Source organism: Scyliorhinus torazame, chromosome 2 (assembly GCF_047496885.1).
Source record: "Scyliorhinus torazame isolate Kashiwa2021f chromosome 2, sScyTor2.1, whole genome shotgun sequence".
In the NCBI taxonomy this organism is placed as follows: Eukaryota; Metazoa; Chordata; class Chondrichthyes; order Carcharhiniformes; family Scyliorhinidae; genus Scyliorhinus; species Scyliorhinus torazame.
The window spans coordinates 12,947,919-12,970,371 of NC_092708.1; the positions used below are offsets into that span (position 1 = coordinate 12,947,919).

Consider the following 22,453-nt stretch of genomic DNA (forward strand, 5'->3'; position numbering starts at 1 on the left):
CCAGCACTTTCCCGATGATGGAGATTCGGCTAACTGGTCGGTAGGACCCTGTTTCCTCGCTCCACAACTCTTTTGAAAAGCAGTGTTACATTCACTAACTTCCAGTCTGATGGGACCATTCCTGAATCTCGGAAATTTTGGAAAATCACAGTCAGTGAATCCATCATCTCGGCAGTAATCCCTTTCCGAAGTCTAGGGTGCAAACCATCAGGAACCAGCAATGGTTGGAGTTCCAGTACTTTTCCTGCTGGTATGGATGGTACAGAACTTGAATATTGAAAAGAGAGGCCCGCCTGTTGCCAAAATGTTTCATCTTGCTCCCATCAGGACAAACACAAGAATGCCAAATTTCAAACACTCAAGACAGGAGAAAAGCTGTCCCAGACTGTTCTGTATTCACGTTAGTTTCTCGTTGCAACAAGGTCACTTTAAGAGTAAAGCTCCCTCTACAATGCCCCATCAAACACCCCCAGGACAGGAACAGCAAGGGGTTAGATACAGAGTAAAGCTGCCTCTACACTCTCCCCATCAAACACTCCCAGGACAGGAACAGCAAGGGGTTAGATACAGAGTAAAGAACCCTCTACACTGTCCCCATCAAACACTCCCAGGACAGGTACAGCACGGGGTTAGATACAGAGTAAAGCTCCCTCTACACTGTCCCCATCAAACACTCCCAGAACAGGTACAGCACGAGGTTAGATACAGAGTAAAGCTCCCTCTACACTGTCCCCATCAAACACTCCCAGGACAGGTACAGCACAGGGTTAGATACAGAGTAATGCTCCCTCTACACTGTCCCCATCAAACACTCCCAGGACAGGTACAGCACGGGGTTAGATACAGAGTAAAGCTCCCTCTACACTGTCCCCACCAAACACTCCCAGGACAGGTACAGCATGGGGTTAGATACAGAGTCAACGTCCCTCTACACTGTCCCCATCAAACACTCCCAGGACAGGTACAGCATGGGGTTAGATACAGAGTAAAGGTCCCTCCACACTGTCCCCATCAAACACTCCCAGGACAGGTACAGCACGGGGTTAGATACAGAGTAAAGCTCCCTCTACACTGTCCCCATCAAACACTCCCAGAACAGGTACAGCACGAGGTTAGATACAGAGTAAAGCTCCCTCTACACTGTCCCCATCAAACACTCCCAGGACAGGTACAGCACGGGGTTAGATACAGAGTAAAGCTCCCTCTACACAGTCCCCATCAAACACTCCCAGGATAGGTACAGCACGGGGTTAGATACAGAATTAAGCTCCCGCTACACTGACCCCATCAAACACTCCCAGGACAGGTACAGCATGGGGTTAGATACAGAGTAAAGCTCCCTCTACACTGTCCTCATCAAACACTCCCAGGACAGGTACAGCACGGGGTTAGATACAGAGTAAGTCTCCCTCTACACTGTCCCCATCAAACATTCCCAGGACAGGTACAGCACGGGGTTAGATACAGAGTAAAGCTCCCTCTACGCTGTCCCCATTAAACACTCCCAGGACAGGTACAGCACGGGGTTAGATACAGAGTAAAGCTCCCTCTACACTGTCCCCACCAAACACTCCCAGGACAGGTACAGCATGGGGTTAGATACAGAGTCAACGTCCCTCTACACTGTCCCCATCAAACACTCCCAGGACAGGTACAGCATGGGGTTAGATACAGAGTAAAGGTCCCTCCACACTGTCCCCATCAAACACTCCCAGGCCAGGTACAGCAAGGGGTTAGGTACAGAGTAAAGGTCCCTCTACACTGTCCCCATCAAACACTCCCAGGATAGGTACAGCACGGGGTTAGATACAGAATTAAGCTCCCTCTACACTGTCCCCATCAAACACTCCCAGGACAGGTACAGCATGGGGTTAGATACAGAGGAAAGCTCCCACTACACTGTCCCCATCAAACACTCCCAGGCCAGGTACAGCAAGGGGTTAGGTACAGAGTAAAGGTCCCTCCACACTGTCCCCATCAAACACTCCCAGGACAGGTACAGCATGGGGTTAGATACAGAGTAAAGCTCCCACTACACTGTCCCCATCAAACACTCCCAGGACAGGTACAGCACGGGGTTAGATACAGAGTAAAGCTCCCTCTACACTGTCCCCATCAAACACTCCCAGGACAGGATGGCAATTTGTTGGCAAGTGGACTCTGATTGGCCAAGGCACTGGCATGGAGAAAAGGAAAACTATAGGCTCCCCTGAATTAGAAAGGAGAAAGAACATTATAGCACAGTAACAAGCCCTTTGGCTCACCAAGCCAGTGCTGTTCCAGATTCCTTATTTCGATCTACTGCGTATGGAGCGGTACAGGGGAGCGGGGAAAGGGAGCGGGGGAGGGGAGCGGGGCAGGGGAGCAGGGAAAGGGAGCGGGGAAAGGGAGCGGGGGAGGGGAGCGGGGGAGGGGAGCGGGGAAAGGGAGCGGGGGAGGGGAGCGGGGGAAGGGAGCGGGGCAGGGGAGCGGGGGAGGGGAGCGGGGCAGGGGAGCGGGGGAAGGGAGCGGGGAGGGGAGCGGGGGTGAGGGGAGCGGGGGAGGAAGGGAGCGGGGTTGAGGGGTGCGGGGGAGGGCAGGGGAGCGGGGGAAGGAAGCGGGGGGCGGGGAGGGGAGCGGGGAGGGGCGGGGAGCGGGGAGTGGGGAGTGGGGAGGGGAGCGGGGAAGGGAGCAGGGGAAGGGAGGGAGGAGGGGAGTGGAGCGGGGGTGAGGGGAGCGGGGGAGCGGGGGAGGGGAGCGGGGGAGGAGAGCGGGGGAAGGGAGCGCGGGCGAGGGGAGCGGGGCGAGGGGAGCGGGGGAAGGGAGCGCGGGCGAGGGGAGCGGGGCGAGGGGAGCGGGGGAGGGGAGCGGGGGAAGGGAGCGGGTGAGGGGTGGGGTGAGGGGAGGGGAGGGGTGCGGGGGAGGGGAGGGGTGCGGGGCAGGGGAGGGGTGCGGGGGAGGGGAGGGGTGCGGGGCAGGGGAGGGGTGCGGGGCAGGGGAGGGGTGCGGGGCAGGGGAGGGGTGCGGGGCAGGGGAGGGGTGCGGGGCAGGGGAGGGGTGCGGGGCAGGGGAGGGGTGCGGGGCAGGGGAGGGGTGCGGGGCAGGGGAGGGGTGCGGGGCAGGGGAGGGGTGCGGGGCAGGGGAGGGGTGCGGGGCAGGGGAGGGGTGCGGGGCAGGGGAGGGGTGCGGGGCAGGGGAGGGGTGCGGGGCAGGGGAGGGGTGCGGGGCAGGGGAGGGGTGCGGGGCAGGGGAGGGGTGCGGGGCAGGGGAGGGGTGCGGGGCAGGGGAGGGGTGCGGGGCAGGGGAGGGGTGCGGGGCAGGGGAGGGGTGCGGGGCAGGGGAGGGGTGCGGGGCAGGGGAGGGGTGCGGGGCAGGGGAGGGGTGCGGGGCAGGGGAGGGGTGCGGGGCAGGGGAGGGGTGCGGGGCAGGGGAGGGGTGCGGGGCAGGGGAGGGGTGCGGGGCAGGGGAGGGGTGCGGGGCAGGGGAGGGGTGCGGGGCAGGGGAGGGGTGCGGGGCAGGGGAGGGGTGCGGGGCAGGGGAGGGGTGCGGGGCAGGGGAGGGGTGCGGGGCAGGGGAGGGGTGCGGGGCAGGGGAGGGGTGCGGGGCAGGGGAGGGGTGCGGGGCAGGGGAGGGGTGCGGGGCAGGGGAGGGGTGCGGGGCAGGGGTGCGGGGCAGGGGTGCGGGGCAGGGGTGCGGGGCAGGGGTGCGGGGCAGGGGTGCGGGGCAGGGGTGCGGGGCAGGGGTGCGGGGCAGGGGTGCGGGGCAGGGGTGCGGGGCAGGGGTGCGGGGCAGGGGTGCGGGGCAGGGGTGCGGGGCAGGGGTGCGGGGCAGGGGTGCGGGGCAGGGGTGCGGGGCAGGGGTGCGGGGCAGGGGTGCGGGGCAGGGGTGCGGGGCAGGGGTGCGGGGCAGGGGTGCGGGGCAGGGGTGCGGGGCAGGGGTGCGGGGCAGGGGTGCGGGGCAGGGGTGCGGGGCAGGGGTGCGGGGCAGGGGTGCGGGGCAGGGGTGCGGGGCAGGGGTGCGGGGCAGGGGTGCGGGGCAGGGGTGCGGGGCAGGGGTGCGGGGCAGGGGTGCGGGGCAGGGGTGCGGGGCAGGGGTGCGGGGCAGGGGTGCGGGGCAGGGGTGCGGGGCAGGGGTGCGGGGCAGGGGTGCGGGGCAGGGGTGCGGGGCAGGGGTGCGGGGCAGGGGTGCGGGGCAGGGGTGCGGGGCAGGGGTGCGGGGCAGGGGTGCGGGGCAGGGGTGCGGGGCAGGGGTGCGGGGCAGGGGTGCGGGGCAGGGGTGCGGGGCAGGGGTGCGGGGCAGGGGTGCGGGGCAGGGGTGCGGGGCAGGGGTGCCGGGCAGGGGTGCCGGGCAGGGGTGCCGGGCAGGGGTGCCGGGCAGGGGTGCCGGGCAGGGGTGCCGGGCAGGGGTGCCGGGCAGGGGTGCCGGGCAGGGGTGCCGGGCAGGGGTGCGGGGCAGGGGTGCGGGGCAGGGGAGCCGGGCAGGGGAGCGGGGCAGGGGAGCGGGGCAGGGGAGCGGGGCAGGGGAGCAGGGCAGGGGAGCGGGGCAGGGGAGCGGGGCAGGGGAGCGGGGCAGGGGAGCGGGGCAGGGGAGCGGGGCAGGGGAGCGGGGCAGGGGAGCGGGGCAGGGGAGCGGGGCAGGGGAGCGGGGCAGGGGAGCGGGGCAGGGGAGCGGGGCAGGGGAGCGGGGCAGGGGAGCGGGGGAAGGGAGCGGGGGAAGGGAGCGGGGGAAGGGAGCGGGGGAAGGGAGCGGGGGAAGGGAGCGGGGGAAGGGAGCGGGGGAAGGAAGGGAGCGGGGGAAGGGAGCGGGGGAAGGGAGGGGAGCGGGGGAAGGGAGCGGGGGAAGGGAGGGGAGCGGGGGAAGGGAGGGGAGCGGGGGAAGGGAGGGGAGCGGGGGAAGGGAGGGGAGCGGGGAGTGGGAGAGCGGGGAGGCGAGCGGGGAGCGGGGGAAGGAAGGGAGCGGGGGAAGGAAGGGAGCGGGGGAAGGAAGGGAGCGGGGGAAGGAAGGGAGCGGGGGAAGGAAGGGAGCGGGGGAAGGGAGCGGGGGGTGAGGGGAGCGGGGGAGCGGGGCAGGGGGAGCGGGGCAGGGGGAGCGGGGCAGGGGGGCGGGCGGGGCAGGGGGGCGGGCGGGGCAGGGGGGGCGGGCGGGGCAGGGGGGGCGGGCGGGGCAGGGGGCGGGCGGGGCAGGGGGCGGGCGGGGCAGGGGGCGGGCGGGGCAGGGGGCGGGCGGGGCAGGGGGCGGGCGGGGCAGGGGGCGGGCGGGGCAGGGGGCGGGCGGGGCAGGGGGCGGGCGGGGCAGGGGGCGGGCGGGGCAGGGGGCGGGCGGGGCAGGGGGCGGGCGGGGCAGGGGGCGGGCGGGGCAGGGGGCGGGCGGGGCAGGGGGCGGGCGGGGCAGGGGGCGGGCGGGGCAGGGGGCGGGCGGGGCAGGGGGCGGGCGGGGCAGGGGGCGGGCGGGGCAGGGGGCGGGCGGGGCAGGGGGCGGGCGGGGCAGGGGGCGGGCGGGGCAGGGGGCGGGGCAGGGGGCGGGCGGGGCAGGGGGCGGGCGGGGCAGGGGGCGGGCGGGGCAGGGGGCGGGTGGGGCAGGGGGCGGGCGGGGCAGGGGGCGGGCGGGGCAGGGGGCGGGCGGGGCAGGGGGCGGGCGGGGCAGGGGGCGGGCGGGGCAGGGGGCGGGCGGGGCAGGGGGCGGGCGGGGCAGGGGGCGGGCGGGGCAGGGGGCGGGCGGGGCAGGGGGCGAGCGGGGCAGGGGAGCGGGGCAGGGGAGCGGGGCAGGGGAGCGGGGCAGGGGAGCGGGGCAGGGGAGCGGGGCAGGGGAGCGGGGCAGGGGAGCGGGGCAGGGGAGCGGGGCAGGGGAGCGGGGGAAGGAAGCGGGGGTAGGAAGCGGGGAGGGGAGGGAGCGGGGGTGAGGGGAGCGGGGGAGGGGAGCGGGGGAGGGGAGCGGGGGAGGGGAAGGGGGAGGGGAGGGGGAGGGGGAGGGGAGCGGGGGAGGGGAGCGGGGGAGTGGGAGAGCGGGGAGTGGGAGAGCGGGGAGGCGAGCGGGGAGCGGGGGAAGGAAGGGAGCGGGGGAAGGAAGGGAGCGGGGGAAGGAAGGGAGCGGGGGAAGGAAGGGAGCGGGGTAAGGAAGGGAGCGGGGGAAGGAAGGGAGCGGGGGAAGGAAGGGAGCGGGGGAAGGAAGGGAGCGGGGGAAGGAAGCGGGGGAAGGGAGCGGGGGAAGGGAGCGGGGGAGGGAGGAGGGGTGAGGGGAGCGGGAGTGGGGCAGGGGGAGCGGGGCAGGGGGAGCGGGGCAGGGGGAGCGGGGCAGGGGGAGCGGGGCAGGGGGAGCGGGGCAGGGGGAGCGGGGCAGGGCGCGGGGCAGGGCGCGGGGCAGGGCGCGGGGCAGGGGCGGGGCAGGGGCGGGGCAGGGGCGGGGCAGGGGCGGGGCAGGGGCGGGGCAGGGGCGGGGCAGGGGCGGGGCAGGGGCGGGGCAGGGGCGGGGTGGGGGCGGGACGGGGGATGGGAGGGGGGAGGGGAGGGGAGCGGGGGAGGTGAGCGGGGCAGGGGAGCGGGGCAGGGGGGCGGGACAGGGGGCGGGACAGGGGAGCGGGGCAGGGGAGCGGGGCAGGGGAGCGGGGCAGGGGAGCTGGGCAGGGGAGCGGGGCAAGGGAGCGGGGCAAGGGAGCGGGGCAAGGGAGCGGGGCATGGGAGTGGGGGGCAAGGGAGCGGGGCAAGGGAGCGGGGCAAGGGAGCGGGGCAAGGGAGCGGGGCAAGGGAGCGGGGCAAGGGAGCGGGGCAAGGGAGCGGGGCAAGGGAGCGGGGCAGGGGAGCGGGGCAAGGGAGCGGGGCAGGGGAGCGGGGGAAGGAAGCGGGGATAGGAAGCGGGGGAAGGAAGCGGGGGAGGGGAGGGAGCGGCGGTGAGGGGGGCGGGGAGGGCAGGGGAGCGGGGGAGGGGAGCGGGGAAGGAAGCTGGGGAGGGGAGCGGGGCGTGGGAGAGCGGGGAGGCGAGCGGGGAGGCGAGCGGGGGAAGGGAGCGGGGGAAGGGAGCGGGGGAAGGGAGCGGGGGAAGGGAGCGGGGAAGGGAGCGGGGGAAGGGAGCGGGGGAAGGGAGCGGGGGAAGGGAGCGGGGGAAGGGAGCGGGGGAAGGGAGCGGGGGAAGGGAGCGGGGGAAGGGAGCGGGGGAAGGGAGCGGGGGAAGGGAGCGGGGGAAGGGAGCGGGGGAAGGGAGCGGGGGAAGGAAGCGGGGGAAGGAAGCGGGGGAAGGAAGCGGGGGAAGGAAGCGGGGGAAGGGAGGGGAGCGGGGGAAGGGAGGGGAGCGGGGAGTGGGAGAGCGGGGAGGCGAGCGGGGAGCGGGGGAAGGAAGGGAGCGGGGGAAGGAAGGGAGCGGGGGAAGGAAGGGAGCGGGGGAAGGAAGGGAGCGGGGGAAGGAAGGGAGCGGGGGAAGGAAGGGAGCGGGGGAAGGAAGGGAGCAGGGGAGGGAGGAGGGGTGAGGGGAGCGGGAGAGGGGCAGGGGGAGCGGGGCAGGGGGAGCGGGGCAGGGGGAGCGGGGCAGGGGGAGCGGGGCAGGGGGAGCGGGGCAGGGGGAGCGGGGCAGGGGGAGCGGGGCAGGGGGAGCGGGGCAGGGGGAGCGGGGCAGGGGGAGCGGGGCAGGGGGAGCGGGGCAGGGGGAGCGGGGCAGGGGGAGCGGGGCAGGGGGAGCGGGGCAGGGGGAGCGGGGCAGGGGGAGCGGGGCAGGGGGCGGGGCAGGGGGCGGGGCAGGGGGCGGGGCGGGGGCGGGGCAGGGGTGGGGCAGGGGTGGGGCAGGGGGCGGGACGGGGGGCGGGACGGGGGGCGGGACGGGGGGCGGGACGGGGGGCGGGGGGCGGGACGGGGGGCGGGACAGGGGAGCGAGACAGGGGAGCGGGACAGGGGAGCGGGACAGGGGAGCGGGACAGGGGAGCGGGACAGGGGAGCGGGACAGGGGAGCGGGACAGGGGAGCGGGACAGGGGAGCGGGACAGGGGAGCGGGACAGGGGAGCGGGGGGAGGGGAGCGGGGGAGGGGAGAGCGAGGAGGGGAGGGGGTGGGAGTGGTTTCAGTGTTGGCGACGGGCGGGGATCGAGCGGTTAGGAGTTATGTCCGTGGGGGGCAGCTTCTCGGGTTTGGAGGGGCTGGTGGAGGAGTACGAGTTGTCCAACGGAAACGGGTTCCAATACTTACAGGTGTGGAACTAAGTGAGAAAGCAGGTGACGTCCTTTCCTGATCTGGCCCCGGGGTAGCAGGGCAGGATGCTGTCGAGAACAGGGGTTGGAGAGGACAGGGTGTCAGAGATATACAAGGAATTGATGGACTGGGAGGCTGACCCGTTAAGTGTAGCTAAGCAAAAGTGGAGGAGGAGCTAGGGGGTGAGCTGGAGGCTGGGCTATGGGAGGAAGCTTTGATGAGGGTGAATGGGTCCTCCTCGTGAGCCAGACTGAGTTTCAGTTAATTTAAGGTACTCCATCGGGCACATATGGTGGCCAGAATGCGTAGGTTCTTTGAGGGGGTGAAGGATAGGTGTGGGCACTGTGCAGGGGTGGGGGCCGCGAACCATGTCCACATGTTTTGGGCTGCCAGAAGTTGCAGGGATTTTGGCGGGGGCTCACTGGCGTGATGTCGGAGGTACTGGGGGTGAAGGTGGCCCCCAGTCCAGGATTGGCAGTGTTCGGAGTGTCGGGAGACCCGGGAGTCCCGGAGGCGAGAGAGGCCGATGTTCTGGCCTTTGCCTCTTTGGGAGCCCGGAGCCAGAGCCTGTTGGGGTGGAGAGACCCCTCGAAAGCCAGGGTGTGGGCGATCGACCTCGCGCATTTCCTTAGATTGGACAAAATTAAATTTGCCTTAAGGGGGTCGATGGATGGGTTCGCCCGGAGATAGAAACCGTTCATTAGACTTCTTCCAGGGCAGTTAAATCAGTAGGGGGAGGGGTGATTAGGATTAACTAGAAAAAGTGCAGGCAGAGAGGGTGGGGGTATGGTAGGGAGGGTGGGGCATGGTTGTTGGCTATTTATTGAGTTATGCTGCCTTTTCCTGTTTGCTATCGGTTGTGGTTTCGTTTGACGTGTATTTATAAATGCCTGAATAAACTTTTTTTTTTTTTTTTTAAAGCGTCAGTGACACCCAGAAAGCCCACCCCTTCCTGATAATCCCGAAATAACCCCGGCTGTTGAATTCCCCTCAACGTCCACTAGGAGTGACTATGTTTTTCCGAAGACAGTCACATGAATTGTAAAATATTCTTTTGGCTCGGAAGCAGTACTCTCTCCAGCTGTACTTTCCTTGACTGTATTTGTTTGTGTGACTGAGTGAGTGATGTAACGTTAGATTTCAGGGGCATTCAGAAGGCTTCAATCGAGAGGAAAATCTCTCACCTCGCCTGCAATCATATGACGTTTGGTGTTGGTTTTGTTCGATTTGCAGATTTCCTTCAGGTTTTTTTTTTGCACCTATCCCTTTCCCCATATTCCTGTGCTGCTCTATTCTAACCTCCCAATCCACTGGGATTTAAATTTTCCTTTCAGCTTGCTGCCGTCTCCGACCTCACTTATTGACCCTGGTTGCTGAATGACCTTTTTGTCTTTTTGGAGTGTTGATTTTGTTTTGCGCCAAATAGCTCTCTGAAAACCTCCGACTGTTTGCCCTCGCGTCATACAGTACAGACGAGGCCATTCAGCCCATCGGGTCCGCACCGACAAAACTACGCTAAAGCGACACTAATCCCCCTTCCCAGCACTTGGCTCAGAGTCGTGAATGTCCTGACATTTCAGGTGCTCATCCGCGCACTTTTTAAAATCGGTTACCCGCCTCTACTCCCCTCCCAGCCAGCGCATTCCACACTCCCACCGGCCACTGGGTGAAAAGCATTTCCTCAAACCCCCTCTAAACCTCCTGCCCATCACCTTAAAATTGTGCCCCCTTGCTTTTGAACCTTCAACTAAAGGGAACACTGCTTCCGATCCACTCTGCCCAGGCCCCTCATCATCTTGTACACCTCAATCAGGTCGCCCATCAGCCTCCTCCGCTGTAAAGAAAACAACCCAAGTCCACCCAGCCTCCTTTCATAACTCAGACGCTCCATCCCAGGCAACATCCTGGTGAATTTCCTCTGCACCCCCTCCAGCGCAATCACATCCTTCCTGTAGTGAGGCGGCCAGAACTGCACACAGTGCTCCAGCTGTGGCCTCACCAAAGTCCTGTATAGTTCCAACATAATCTTACTGCTCTTCTAATCAATGCCATGACTGATAAAGGCATGTGCCTCTTTTGCCTTCTTAACTACCCTTTCCTTCTGCCTTCTGTGACCAGTGGACAGGCACCCCAAGGTCCTTCAGTTGCTCTGAGCTTCCTAGTGTCCTACCATTCACTCAGTAATCCTTTGTCTTGTTACTCCTTCCAAAGTGCATCAGCTCGCACTTTCCAGGGTTAAATTCCATTTGTCACTGATCTTCCCGTCTGACCAGCCCGTCCATATCTCCATGCAATCTAAGCCCTCTTCTCCACTATTAATCATCCTGCCAATCTTCACATCATCCGCAAAGCTTACTTAGCTCCCCCCCCCCCCCCCCCCTCCCCGCCCCCCCACCACATTCTTCTCTATATCGCTTATCTATATCACAAACAATAAGGGACCTAACGCTGAACCCGGTGGTACTAAGCCACTTTTGGACCCAACTTGCCAAATTACCGTGAATCCCCTGTTTCTTATCTCCTTTCTCAGTCTCCCATGTGGGCCCTTGTCAAAGGCTAATGTGATGAATGGAGGGATTTCAGACATATTGAATGAGATGTATTTGCTGCAGTAATCTCTTTTTAAAAGTCCCGGTTTAAAAGACATACTCTGGCTCAAGGGACAATTAAAGCATCATAAAAGTTTGGGCTGAGGGAATTTAGTTTATATGATGAAGGTTCATGGGAAGTAGATAATTAGATACATTGGGCGGCATCGAACGGCCACATTGCGTCTGAAACGCAGCGCGCCACGGAGCGACATGGCCGGTAGATAGAAGCCAGGAGACCCCACTCCTGAGATCTATCCGGCTCGCAATGCCTCGCACGAGACGTTGTGATGTGAATCCCGCCCATTTTTGGCAAACCTGGATATTACAGAGAGAGAGACAGCTAGTCTCACAGTAATATACAGTTTCCCGAGGCGTTGGCATCTATCCCCTTCGCCTCGGAGACCTCGAGGTGAGTGCCGTTCAGTACTGACCTCCACAAACTGGGAGCAGGCGGAATGGCACTCGTGGGGGTCTTCCTGGGGATCGGAGGCCTCCAGGTGCATGCCCTTTGGGCGGGGTGGCAGCCCGGCATCGCTGGTGCCACCCGAGCATCCTGGCACTGCCAGGCTGATACTCTTCAGTGCCACCTGGGTGCCAGCCTGGCACTGCCATGGTACCACTGTTAATAACGGGGTGTTTCTCAGTGCTGCAAGCACCGGGACCTCGCGGCTAAACACACTCGCTATGGGACTCTGCTCCCATTTAGTCAAACTGCGCCCACTGCGGTTGCCCTCAGCACGATGATGTAGTTAATGGGAGGAGTCAGGAGTTGAAGTAGTCACGTGTTGCGTTTCAGTTCAGTTAAAGATTTGACTGTGGACAAACCTGCAGCTTTTCTCAATGTCGTTTAGTTTAAAAGATTTAGCCTATGGGCAGAACAGCAGTTTCTGAAAAAGCTGGCTGGTAATAATAATAATAACCTTCATTGTCACAAGTGGGCGTACATTAACGCTGCAATGAAGTTACTGTGAAAAGCCCCGAGTCGCCACATTCCGGCGCCTGTTCGGGGACACAGAGGGAGAATTTACAATGTCCAATTCACCTAACAAGCACGTCTTGTGGGAGGAAACCGGAGCACCCGGAGGAAACCCACGCAGACACGGGGAGAACGTGCAGACTCCGCGCAGACAGTGACCCAAGCCGGGAATCGAACCTGGGACCCTGGCGCTGTGAAGCAACAGTGCTAACCACTGTGCCACCGTGCCGCCACAGTAAACTAGCAAACTATTAGATTTACTAGTAACTCATAGAATCATGGAATCCCTACAGTGCAGAACGAGGCCATTCAGTCCATCGAGTCTACACCGACCTTCTGAAAGAGCACCCCACCTTGGCCCACTCCCCCGCCCTATCCCTGTAACCCCATCTAACATTTGAACACTAAGGGATAATTTAGCACGGCCAATCCACTTAACCTGCACATCTTTGGACTCTGGGAGGAAATCGGAGCACCCGGAGGTAACCCTGTGAGGAGTCTGCTGTGAGGGCTGACTCTCTCCAGAAAGCCTGTGGGTGTCATAACATATCACACCCGAAAATAGCTCATGATTACCCCTTAAACAACGCTACTCAATGCTGTGAATACGATACTCTTAATTGCTACCTTTATTCCCACTTAAACAACAAGAAAATACACCATCTCAGTTCTTAATCCACCCTAAATACCAATGTCACAGAGTAATACTTGCTTTACAGAGTTATTCTTTGAGAATACCAGCGGGAGAATTCCCGTACCAGCCTCCCCGAACAGGCGCCGGAATGTGGCGACTAGGGGCTTTTCACAGTACCTTCATTCGAAGCCTACTTGTGACAATAAGCGATTTTCATTTCAGAAAGAGATCTCTTTTGCACTGCTGTACAGAACAGATCTGACTCCGGTTCGAGCCTCTGGCTGATGTCTTCAAAAGGCTGTTTTCAACCGGCTGGTTTCAGCTCCCCCTTGTCCTCAGACAAGTCTGCGCCGCTTTAAATCCAGTTAACCTCTTTTAACTCACTTACTGTTTCACTGTACACACCTTCAACCAGATCAGAACGGAAACTGAAAAATGCTTCCCCAAAAGTGCCTGGTGCCTTAGCTCCACCCAAAAATGACATCATCTCACCAAGCTGAAAATTAATTAACTCCCTGGGGAATCCCCTTAATTGCATCAGCCCAAGCTTTTTCAGTGGTTAATTACACCTCCGGCTCCTAAAAGGTTTGTTGCCTTTCATCCCAAGATTACTCGTGGGAGGAAACCGGAGTGCCCAGAGGAAACCCACGCAGACACGGGGAGGACGTGCAGACTCTGCACAGACAGTGACCCAAGCCGGGAATCGAACCTGGGACCCTGGTGCTGTGAGGCGGCAGTGCTAACCACTGTGCCACCGCAAAATAATTGAATGTATCTAAAATCCTACATTCATCGCACCCCACTGACTACATCTGTGGGCAAAATGGAGTCCAATAAAGGTAAGTGTGAGGTCACCCACGTAGGAGCTAATGATAGGTCAGAGTATGTTCACAATGGTGCGAAGCTGGCACTTGTGGGGGGAGCTGAGAGATTTGGGGTTCAAAGTATTGAAATGGCTGAAAGCAAGCAAGCTTGAACAGGCCCCAGTCAAGGCTGATGAAATGTTGGTCTTTACCACAACCGGTCTGGAATAGATTTACAGTGTTTTACCACACAGAAAGAGGCAGCACGGTAGCATTGTGGGTAGCACAATTGCTTCACAGCTCCAGGGTCCCAGGTTCGATTCCTGGCTTGGGTCACGGTCCGTGCGGAGTCTGCACATCCTCCCCGTGTGCGCGTGGGTTTCCTCCGGGTGCTCTGGTTTCCTCCCACAGTCCCGAAAGACGTGCAGGTTAGGTGGATTGGCCGTGATAAATTGCCCTTCGTGGTTAGGAGGGGTTATTGGGTTACGGGGATAGGGTGGAAGTGAGGGCTTAAGTGGGTCGGTGCAGACTCGATGGGCCGAATGGCCTCCTTCTGCACTCGGCCCATCGTGTCTGTGCCAGCCATCAAGCACCTATCTATTCTAATCCCATTTTCCAGCACTTAGTGCGTTGCCTTGTGTGCTGTGGCTTTTCAAATGCTCATCGAAATTCTTCTAAACACAGAGGGAGGAAGTGGTACTCAGATCTCACCTCGAAGTAACCGGGCCTCTGGGCCGGGCACCTCAGGAAGGGTGCACTGGTCTTGGAGGGCTGCAGGACAGATTCATCAGAATCACCCTGGGGCTGAATTGCCCCCACTTGTTTAGCACACTGGGCTAAATAGCTAGCTTGTAATGCAGAACAAGGCAGCAGCGTGAGTTCAATTCCTGTACCGGCCTCCCCGAACAGGCGCCGGAATGTGGCGACTAGGGGCTTTTCACAGTAACTTCATTGAAGCCTACTTGTGACAATAAACGATTATTGTTATAAGGGGTCAATTTATGAGGACGGGGTGGGACTCAGCTTGTCCCCGGAGTTTCAAAGATTAAAGGATGGTCTAATCGAACTGCGAAAGGTGATTGCAGGGTAGATGGATCAAAGCTATTCATTCAGTGCGGTTGAGCCCAGAACAAGAGGGTATCATCTTTAAATTAGAGCCCAGCCATTCTGATGTGATGGCAGGAAGCAGTCCTTCATACAAACAAACCTGCAACTCTTGCCCCTCAGAGAAGCTGTGAGACTGGGGTGGGGCAGAGTGGGAGGGGGGGGAGTCATTGGGCTGAATGACGTGCTCCTGTTCCCATGTGTTGTCACTTCAGCTCCCTTCCAATTCCACTCTTGATTTCTCGGCCTTTGACCTCAGACACTGCCTGAACCAAAGAAGACAGTTGAACATTAATTCACCCATTCAGAAGTCCCTCTTGCAGCCCTGGTCGGACCACATCCGGAGTTCCAGTGAGCACTTTTGCAGACCGCCCCTTGGAAGAGTATATTGGCCTTGGAGACAGCACAGTGCAGATTTAGCGAATGACACCCGGACCCCGCCCACCCAGGGTTAAATTACAAGGAAGTTGTACGCATGGAATGTCGGAGAACAAAGGGTGATTTGACAGATATTTTCCACGAGGGACACAGTGGGATGGAGAGCGAGAAACTGTTTCCAGTAACTGGGTAGTCAATGACTGACAGGAGCAGTCAAAACATTCGGGCCAGAGTTTTCAGGAGTGAAATTAGGGGGGGGAAAAAGTCTTCACTCACAGGGTGGTAGAAGTTTGGTATTCTCTTTGCAAATGGGTCACTTTGTCAGGCTTTTGGGCCAATAGTAAAATTCAAATCTGAGATTGGTATGAAGGGGTGGCGCAGTGGTTAGCACTGGGACTGCGGTGCTGAGGACCCGGGTTCGAATCCCGGCCCTGGGTCACTGTCCGTGTGGAGTTTGCACATTCTCCCCGTGTCCACGTGGGTTTCACACCCACAAACCACAGATGTGCAGGGTAGGTGGATTGGCCACGCTAAATTACCCCTTAATTGGGGGGGGAAAAAAAATTGGGTATTCTAAATTTATTTTTAAAAAACTTAAGGTAAGGAGGGATGTGGAGGAAAGGTGGGTAAATGGAGTTGGATCGCAGCCACGAACAGTGGAACAGGCTCGAGGGGCTGAATGGCCTTCTGAGGTATTCCAAATAGTTCTTGACCGATTTTAAAATGTTGCTTCAAATTGGTCAATTATTATGAAGAATTTCCTGTCATCAGCCTCACATGAACCAGGGTCTCCTTTTCCTATTATAGAATCCCTACAGTGCAGGAGGCCATTCGGCCCATCAAGTCAGCACCGACCCTTTGAAAGAGCACCCTCTCCATGCCCACTCCACCCTATCCCCGTAACCCCACGACCTAACCCACACTTTTCTGGACTGTGGGAGGAAACTGGAGCACACGGACACGGGGAGAACGTATAAACTATTTTTAAAAATCAATTTAGAGTACCTAAATGTACATCAATGGGAACGAAGTAGAAAGGGTCGAGAGCTTCAAGTTTTTAGGTGTCCAGATCACCAACAGCCTGTCCTGGTCCCCCCATGCCGACACTATAGTTAAGAAAGCCCACCAACGACTCTACTTTCTCAGAAGACTAAGGAAATTTGGCATGTCGGCTACGACCCTCACCAACGCCTACAGATGCACCATAGAAAGCATTCTTCATGGTTGTATCACAGCTTGGTATGGAGCCTGCTCTGCCCAAGACCGCAGGAAACTACAAAAGGTTGTGAATGTAGCCCAGTCCATCACGCAAACCAGCCTCCCGTCCATTGACTCTGTCTACAATTCCCGCTGCCTCAGAAAGGCAGACAGCATAATTAAGGACCCCACGCACCCCGGACATGCTCTCTTCCACCTTTTTCCGTCAGGAAAAAGGTACCAAAGTTTGAGGTCACGTACCAACCGACTCAAGAACAGCTTCTTCCCTACTGCCATCAGACGTTTGAATGGACCTGCCTCGTATTAAGTTGATCTTTTCTCTACACCTTGCTATAACTGTAACATTATATTCTGCAGTCTCTCCTTCCTTCCCTATGTACAGTATGCATTGTTTGTACAGCAGGCAAGAGACAATACTGTTCACTGTATACTGATACATGTGACAATAATAAATCAAATCTGCGTCTGCGTATAATTATTTTTTACCAATTAAGGGCTATTTAGTGTGGCCAATTCACCTATCCTGCACATCTTTGGGTTGTGGGGGTGAGACCCACGCAGACATGGGGAGAATGTGCAAACTTCACACAGACATTAACCCAAGGCCGAAATTGAACCCGGGTCCCTGCCGCTGTGAGGCAACAGTGCTAACCACTGTGTCGCCGTGCCACCCCCCCACCTTGCAATTGAATTTAAACTATTGTCAGATTTCCCGTTTCCATTCCCATCACTATCTCTATCCTTATATTCACCTTTCCATCACCTCTTTACAAAGTTGAGGAGTCCGCGTCTCTCCAATCTTCCCTCACGCTGGAAGTCAGCTTTGTAGATCTGTCTCCAAGGCCTGAGTGATCAGATATGGATCGAGTGGTCACGTTTCAGACTAGAGCACTGCACAGTTTGATCCGAGGAATTGCAGGAAAGTCCATCTTGATGTCTTTCTACCATCCTGCGAGTCCCATGGTACAATAATGGGAGTTATTGACCAATCAAGAGTGGACAATCTGTATCAACAGGTCTACAACTGACCGAGACACGAGGTGAGGAAAAAGCCCTGGGTTCGAGGTCTCTGTGCTTCCCCGACCCTGCGGTTGTGACCTCTCACCTCAACATCGCCGGCAGTGCCTCAAACTGCAGACAGGCCCCAACCTCTGGAACTCCGCCTCTTCAATGATCAAACTGGTTTTTCAGGAACACAAGAATGATTGGAAGGCAGTAACGCCAGCTCTTTAATGTCACAGGCACCTCGGTGAATCACACCAGCTCTGTACTGAGCTCCCAATGAATCATGTCAAACGTTGACACCAAACCCCATTCAGAGAGCGGATTCTCACAGCCCTGAAGATAGTGTGCAAACTTATCCTCCAGTATATTCACCCACTTTAAAAGGCCTGAATCCAAATTCAAATTCTCCCTTGAAACCCACTGCGTGACTAAGCTTCTGGAAACCTGGAATGTAGGTGTTGCTAGAAAGGCAGATGTTACTGCCCCACCTCAACACTGTCATAATAATAATAATAATAATTTATTGTCACACGTAGGCGTCAATGAAGTTGGGCAGCACGGTAGCATTGTGGGTAGCACAATTGCTTCACAGCACCAGGGTCCCAGGTTCGATTCCAGCTTGGGTCACTGTCTGCGGAGTTTGCACGTTCTCCCCGTGTCTGCGTGGGTTTCCTCCGGGTGCTCCGGTTTCCTCCCACAGTCCAAAGATGTGCAGGTTAGGTGGATTGGCCGTGATAAATTGCCGTTAGTGTCCAAAATTGCCCTTAGTGTTGTGTGGGGTTACTGGGTTATGGGGATTGGGTGGAGGTGTTGACCTTGGGTAGGGTGCTCTTTCCAAGGGCCGGTGCAGACTCGATGGGCTGAATGGCCTCCTTCTGTACTGTAAATTCTATGAAATACTGTGAAAAGCCCCTAGTCGCCACATTCTAGCGCCTGTTCCGGAAGGCTGGTACGGGAATTGAACCCGCGCTGCTGGCCTTATTTTGCATTACAACCCAGCTGTTTAACCCACTGTGCTAAACTAGCCCCTACCACGTTTGTATAAAGGTGAAAGACGAGCTGTTGGGTGAATTGGCCATTCTGAATTCTCCCTCTGTGTACCCGAACAGGCGCCGGAATGTGGCGACAAGGGGCTTTTCACAGTAACTTCATTGTAGTGTTAATGTAAGCCGACTTGTGACAATAAAGATTATTATTATTGCAGCTGAGTGACGTGCCAGTACACTTCAGAAAGCAGTTAGGATATATCCGCGTTAGTGCGGCTCTGGAGTCACATATAGAGCCAGGCTCGGTAAGGACCGCTCATTCCCTTCCCTAAATGGTTTTTACGACAATTCAACAGCTTTGTGGTCATTTCCGGTGCCAAAGAAGAAACAGGCAACGTGCCTCAATGACTACCGTCCGGTGGCCCTGACTTCAGTCGTAATGAAGTGCTTCGAGAGGTTGATCATGAAGCGCATCACCTCCTTACTCTCAGAACGCCTTGAACCACTGCAATTCGCATACAGCTGCAACCGGTCCACATCAGACACCATTTCGCTGGCTCTACACTCATCCCTAGAGCATCTCGAAAACAAGGACTCCTACATCAGACTCCTATTTATTAATTACAGCTCCGCCTTCAACACCATAATCCCAGCCAAGCTCATATCAAAGCTCCAAAACCTAGGACTTGGCTTCCCACTCTGCAACTGGATCCTCGATTCTGACCAACAGACCACAATCAGTAAGAATGAACAACAACACCTCCTCCACAATAGTCCTCAACACCGGGGCCCCGCAAGGCTGCGTACTTAGCCCCCTACTCTACTCCCTGTACACACACGACTGTGTCGCAAAATTTGGTTCCAACTCCATCTACAAGTTTGCTGACGATACGACCATAGTGGGCCGGATCGCGAATAACGATGAGTCAGAATACAGGAGGGAGATAGAGAACCTAGTGGAGTGGTGCAGCGACAACAATCTCTCCCTCAATGCCAGCAAAACTAAAGAGCTGGTCATTGACTTCAGGAAGCAAAGTACTGTACACACCCCTGTCAGCATCAACGGGGCTGAGGTGGAGATGGTTAGCAGTTTCAAATTCCTAGGGGCGCACATCTCCAAAAATCTATCCTGGTCCACCACGTCGACGCTACCACCAAGAAAGCACAACAGCGCCTATACTTCCTCAGGAAACTAAGGAAATTCAGCATGTCCACATTGACTCTTACCAACTTCTACAGATGCACCATAGAAAGCATCCTATCGGGCTGCATCACAGCCTGGTATGGCAACTGCTCGGCCCAGGACCGCAAGAAACTTCAGAGAGTCGTGAACACCGCCCAGTCCATCACACGGTCCTGCCTCCCATCCATTGACTCCATCTACACCCCCCGCTGCCTGGGGAAAGCGGGCAGCATAATCAAAGATCCCTCCCACCCGGCTTACTCACTCTTCCAACTTCTTCCATCGGGCAGGAGATACAGAAGTCTGAGAACACGCACGAACAGACTCAAAAACAGCTTCTTCCCCGCTGTTACCAGACTCCTAAACGACCCTCTTATGGACTGACCTCATTAACACTACACCCCTGTATGCTTCATCCGATGCCAGTGCTTCTGTAGTTACATTGGATACAAACAACAAAGAAAAGTACAGCACAGGAACAGGCCCTTCGGCCCTCCAAGCCCGTGCTGATCATGCTGCCCGACTAAACTACAATCTTCTACACTTCCTGGGTCCGTATCCCTCTATTCCCATCCTATTCATGTATTTGTCAAGATGCCCTTTAAATGTCACTATCGTCCCTGCTTCCACCACCTCCCCCGGTAGCGAGTTCCAGGTACCCACTACCCTCTGCGTAAAAAAACTTGCCTCGTACATCTACTCTAAACCTTGCCCCTCGCACCTTAAACTTATGCTCCCTAGTAATTGACCCCTCTACCCTGGGGAAAAGCCTCTGACTATCCACTCTGTCTGTGCCCCGCATAATTTTGTAGACCTCTATCAGGTCGCCCCTCAACCTCCGTCGTTCCAGTGAGAACAAACCGAGTTTATTCAACCGCTCCTCATAGCTAATGCCCTCCATACCAGGCAATATTCTGGTAAATCTCTTCTGCACCCTCTCTAAAGCCTCCACATACTTCTGGTAGTGTGGCGACCAGAATTGAACACTATACTCCAAGTGTGGCCTAACTAAGGTTCTACACAGCTGCAACATGACTTGCCAATTCTTATACTCAATGCCCCGGCCAATGAAGGCAAGCATGCCGTATGCCTTTTTGACTACCTTCTCCACCTGTGTTGCCCCTTTCAGTGACCTGTGGACCTGTACTCCTAGATCTCTCTGACTTTCAATACTCTTGAGGGTTCTACCATTCACTATATATTCCCTACCTGCATTAGACCTTCCAAAATGCATTACCTCACATTTGTCCGATTAAACTCCATCTACCATCTCTCCGCCCAAGTCTCCAAACAAACTAAATCCTGCTGTATCCTCTGACAGTCCTCCTCGCTATCCGCAATTCCACTAACCTTTGTGTCGTCTGCAAACTTACTAATCAGACCAGTTACATTTTCCTCCAAATCATTTATATATACTACAAACAGCAAAGGTCCCAGCACTGATCCCTGCGGAACACCACTAGTCACAGCCCTCCAATTAGAAAAGCATCCTTCCATTGCTACTCTCTGCCTTCTATGACCTAGCCAGTTCTGTATCCACCTTGCCAGCTCACCCCTGATCCCGTGTGACTTCACCTTTTATACTAGTCTACCATGAGGGACCTTGTCAAAGGCCTTACTGAAGTCCATATAGACAACATCCACTGCCCTACCTGCATCAAGCATCTTTGTGACCTCCTCAAAAAACTCTATCAAGTTAGTGAGACACGACCGCCCCTTCACAAAATCATGCTGCCTCTCACTAATACGTCCATTTGCTTCCAAATGGGAGTAGATCCTGTCTCGAAGAATTCTCTCCAGTAATTTCCCTGCCACTGAAGTAAGGCTCACCGGCCTGTAGTTACCTGGATTATCCTTGCTACCCTTCTTAAACAGAGGAACAACATTGGCTATTCTCCAGTCCTCCGGGACATCACCTGAAGACAGTGAGGATCCAAAGATTTCTGTCAAGGCCTCAGCAATTTCCTCTCCAGCCTCCTTCAGTATTCTGTGGTAGATCCCATCAGGCCCTGGGGACTTATCTACCTTAATATTTTTTTAAGACACCCAATACCTCATCTTTTTGGATCTCAATGTGACCCAGGCTATCTACACACCCTTTTCAGACTCAACATCTACCAATTCCTTCTCTTTGGTGAATACTGATGCAAAGTATTCATTTAGTACCTCGCCCATTTCCTCTGGCTCCACACATAGATTCCCTTGCCTATCCTTCAGTGGGCCAACCCTTTCCCTGGCTACCCTCTTGCTTTTTATGTACGTGTAAAAAGCCTTGGGATTTTCCTTAACCCTATTTGCCAATGACTTTTCGTGACCCCTTCTAGCCCCCCTGCTTAAGTTCCTTCCTACTTTCCTTATATTCCACACAGGCTTCGTCTGTTCCCAGCCTTTTAGCCCTGACAAATGCCTCCTTTTTCTTTTTGACGAGGCCTACAATATCTCTCGTTATCCAAGGTTCCCAAAAATTGCCGTATTTATCCTTCTTCCTCACAGGAACATGCCGGTCCTGAATTCCTTTCAACTGACACTTGAAAGCCTCCCACATGTCAGATGCTGATTTGCCCTCAAACATCCGCCCCCAATCTAGGTTCTTCAGTTCCCGCCTAATATTGTTATAATTAGCCTTCCCCCAATTTAGCACATTCACCCGAGGACCACTCTTATCCTTGTCCACCAGCACTTTAAAACTTACTGAATTGTGGTCACTGTTCCCGAAATGCTCCCCGACTGAAACTTCTACCACCTGGCCGGGCTCATTCCCCAATACCAGGTCCAGTACCGCCCCTTCCCTAGTTGGACTGTCTACATATTGTTTTAAGAAGCCCTCCTGGATGCTCCTTACAAACTCTGCCCCGTCTAAGCCCCTGGCACTAAGTGAGTCCCAGTCAATATTGGGGAAGTTGAAGTCTCCCATCACCACAACCCTGTTGTTTTTACTCTTTTCCAAAATCTGTCTACCTATCTGCTCCTCTATCTCCCGCTGGCTGTTTGGAGGCCTGTAGTAAACCCCCAACATTGTGACTGCACCCTTCTTATTCCTGATCTCTACCCATATAGCCTCACTGCCCTCTGAGGTGTCCTCCCGTAGTACAGCTGTGATATCCTCCCTAACCAGTAGCGCAACTCCGCCACCCCTTTTACATCCCCCTCTATCCCGCCTGAAACATCTAAATCCTGGAACGTTTAGCTGCCAATCCTGCCCTTCCCTCAACCAGGTCTCTGTAATGGCAACAACATCATAGTTCCAAGTACTAATCCAAGCTCTAAGTTCATCTGCCTTACCCGTAATACTTCTTGCATTAAAACATATGCACTTCAGGCCACCAGACCCGCTGTGTTCAGCAACTTCTCCCTGTCTGCTCTGCCTCAGAGCCACACTGTCCCTATTCCCTAGTTCTCCCTCAATGCTCTCACCTTCTGACCTATTGC

General features: G+C 57.8%; 1 protein-coding gene across 6 annotated transcripts in view; it reads right to left on the reverse strand.

Moving 5' to 3' along the window:
- The window catches only part of tmbim1a (transmembrane BAX inhibitor motif containing 1a), a 152,987-nt gene that overhangs the window by 78,065 nt on the left and 52,469 nt on the right, over positions 1–22,453 (reverse strand). Inside the window, exon 1 of one of the 6 annotated variants that reach the window (XM_072468668.1) lies at positions 16,603–16,977. The exons of the other annotated variants lie outside the window; for them this stretch is intronic. The gene's annotated coding sequence lies outside the window, so the exon portion shown is untranslated. Of the gene's footprint in view, positions 1–16,602; positions 16,978–22,453 lie in introns of those variants that run through there. 6 annotated transcript variants of the gene reach the window in all.